The sequence below is a fragment of the Lactuca virosa genome, chromosome 8 (assembly GCF_052849685.1).
Source record: "Lactuca virosa cultivar CGN04683 chromosome 8, Lactuca_virosa_CGN04683_v6, whole genome shotgun sequence".
NCBI lineage: Eukaryota > Viridiplantae > Streptophyta > Magnoliopsida > Asterales > Asteraceae > Lactuca > Lactuca virosa.
In genome coordinates, this window is record NC_136433.1 from 91,225,341 (window position 1) to 91,228,946 (window position 3,606).

At 33.4% G+C, this 3,606-nt stretch overlaps 1 long non-coding RNA gene across 1 annotated transcript; it reads right to left on the reverse strand.

The window, feature by feature from the left end:
* Positions 1-980: 980 nt before the first annotated feature.
* Positions 981-2,413, reverse strand: LOC145133506 (uncharacterized). The gene is made up of 3 exons (XR_013718595.1): positions 2,221-2,413; positions 2,048-2,140; positions 981-1,318 (listed from the first exon to the last, which is right to left on the reverse strand). It is a non-coding gene; the product is annotated as an uncharacterized LOC145133506 (long non-coding RNA).
* Between the last annotated feature and the right edge of the window lie 1,193 nt (positions 2,414-3,606).

Consider the following 3,606-nt stretch of genomic DNA (forward strand, 5'->3'; position numbering starts at 1 on the left):
CTCTCTCTTAAGTTCTTACTACCACCCACCACCTTATAACTCTCCCTTAATATAAATCACCACTTCAACCCTTTCCCTACCATCCCCCTCATCAAATTTTGCCAAGAAACAGGAAAAGGAACGTGGTAGCCACCACTGGCCACCCTTCTGCCACCACCGATTGCACTTGCTGCCACCACCGTCCAATCCACCTCCGACGAAGCTACAAACCTGTTGTTGCCTTGGAAGACCTCCCACACCATCTCCTCCCTTCCTCGATCAGTGAGTACCACAGAAGAAGGATTCGGAGGCAACAACAGGCTACCAGAAGCCTCTCGTCACACTACTAGAAAACTAAGTAATTACCTACAGCAGAATTGGTAGTAAATCCGTAGGAACAAGGCGTTACCTACAGATTTCCTACAAAAAACGGGTTGTAGGAAAAACCCTCGTGGGTAATTTTTTCCTACAAATTAGCTACAAACGTTCCTACGCATTTCCTACGGAATATTTTGTTACAAATTTAACTACGGAATACCTACGGAGTACTTACAGATTACCTACGGGTTATTTAGTTACGAAACTCCTACAAAGTACATACGAATTATTTTCCTACGGAATACCTACGAAATGATTTTCCTACATAATACCTACCAACTACTTTACCTACAAATTACCTACCAACACCTTTTCCTACGGAATAACTACCAACTGATTTTCCTACAGAATACCTACCAACTACTTTACCTACAGATTACCTACCAACATCTTTTCCTACGGAATACCTACAGATTTTATTGGATTTTATTTCCTACAGAATACCTACTGAATATTTATTTCCTACAATTTTTCTATGAATTTTTTACCAGTTTTTATTGCTATATTAAATTTATAATTCCTACAGAATATTTATTTCCTACAATTCAGTCAAAAATCTATTGCTATATTAAATTTATAATTTAAAAAATATCCAAATTTTCTGCTAAAAAAAACCAAATAAATAATTAAAATAATAGTCAAATACCATTACATTCATTACCATTAAAATAGTCACTAACATACCATTCATACATTCAAATACTCAAAATACCATTACAATACCATTACAAAAACTAAGAACTAGTCAATAACATAACATTAATTTAGTGTTCTAAAACAAAAACTAAGAACTACTTGGTGGATTACCGGACGGATTGATTTGTTTCATAAAGGCCGCCAATTGTCGTTGCACTTGCAATTCCATTTCATTTCTCATTTGTTGCATTTGCAAATTCATTTCACTTTGCTTTTCTTCCATGGCTTGTTCCATGTTTGACAATTGTTGTCGCAACTCATTTACCTAAATATAGCAAGACAAACACATGCAGTTAGTAAATGTAATTCAACTTTAAACCATGATAGCAATGTACTTTACTTTTAATTCAATATAAAGACACACTATTGATAATAAAAATGTACATTGTTTTTAATATCCATAATAATAACTTTTAATATGCATAATAATAACATTTTCAAAGCCAAACAACCAAAACTAAGGCAAACATTACCAAATCCAGAAAAAGAAACACATTTTCAAAGCTAAACATCAAGGGTAAAATCGTCCAAATAGGCAAAATTTCAACGATTGCATTTGGGTAAAATTCCAAATCCAGAAAAAGTAACACCGGATGGGAAAGAATGACATCTAGATAAGCTAAGTAGCAAATTGAGAACAGGAAAATTCCATCCCAAATAGGTGAATACTTCCATTACAGATCTTGATGAGTTCTAAATCGCGAAGAAGAGAAATATGGACAGGGTAACATAATTCAGAAAAGGAAAGGGTATCTAATTTGGAGCTTAACTTGAGCTCTGCACATGGACAATTTACAAGTATTGCTGCAGAACTGTTGCAGACTGATGATTCAAGTTCTCTGGGTCTAAATTTGTGAAATCTACTGCAATGGACAAGTTACAAGTATGGAAAGCATAGCTGACAAAGACAATTGAAATCACAGAAACTGAAATTGATTCTCCAGGGGCAAAATTTGTGAAATGTGAGCAAACTGAAATCGACATACATACATACCTGGGGTGTCGCTGATGGTGGTGTGGGGCAGCGATGGTGGTGGTACGGGGCAGCGTAGGCGGTGGTGTGCGACAGCGAGGTTGGAGGGCAAACCTGCAACCGTTTTGGTTAATGTGGGTCGCCGATGTGTGCTGAAATCAGAGTTCGGAAATCACAAAAGTCCAATTGGTTACCTGAAATTAGTCGAGAATCACCGGCGGATGTGTGCTGCAGCAGGCTTCGGAAATCGCCGGTGTAAACAAGGGTTTTGTTTGGGTAATTTTGATCGACGAGCAATCTTCAAGCGGGAATTTGGGTTTTAGGAGGGCGTAGCAATTCTGTAGGTATAAGGAAATGTAGGAATTCTGTAGGTATCAACAAATTGAAAAATTGATGTATTATATTATAATTATAAATATATACAAATACCAACCTTGCGTTTGCGTTTGTGAGTAAATACACTGTAGCTAAGAGTACTTTAGATATTGCATTGTTTACAACTTAACAACGTGGAAGAATCACACACGTGATTTCTATACTCACATATTCTACTCATAATAACTTATAGTTTTTTTTTTCTCTCTTGTTTCACTTTTTACCCTTACAATATAAAACGAAAAAAACGACATTTGATCCTTGAAAATATAAAAAATAAAGAAAGATCGTAGGTAATCTGTAGGTTAATACCTACGGATTGCCTACAGATAAAGGTAATCTGTAGGTAATCCGTATGTATTTACCTACAGATTACCTACGTTATTTTTTTATTTTTCAATTTTCAAAGGTTAAATATTGTTTTTTTCGTTTCGTTTTTTTCACAACTTAATTATACTTTGATTGCTTTGTTTTAACCAATTTATACATAACATAAACTTACAAACAAACGTATGCATCATTAGAAACCATTACTATATACAGAATAAACAAAAAACAATCTATATTTGTTCTTAAGCCACAATTAACATCATTAAACAAATACATAATATACTAAACATAATACATACATATGGTGTGTATGTAATTGTGTGTACTTATTTCTATTTATGTTTAGAACATAACTTTGATTTAAAAAAAAAAAAAACTTCTAAACGAGTAATGGTTTCTAATGGTGCATACGTTTGTATGTAAGTTTATGTTATGTATAACTCTGTCAAAACAAAGCAATCAAAGTATAATTAAGTTGTGAAAAAAATAAAACGACATTTGATCCTTGAAAAGTAGAAAAATAAAAAAAGATCGTAGGTAATCTGTAGGTTAATACCTACGGATTGCCTACAGATAAAGGTAATCTGTAGGTAATCCGTAGGTATTTTTACCTACAGATTACCTACGGTATTTTTTTTTATTTTTCAATTTTCAAAGGTCAAATATCGTTTTTTTCGTTTCGTTTTTTCCACAACTTAATTATACTTTGATTGCTTTGTTTTAACCGATTTATACATAACATAAACTTACAAACAAACGTATGCATCATTAGAAACCATTACTATATACAGAATAAACAAAAAGCAATCTATATTTGTCCTTAAGCCACAATTAACATCATTAAACAAATACATGATATACTAAACATAATACAT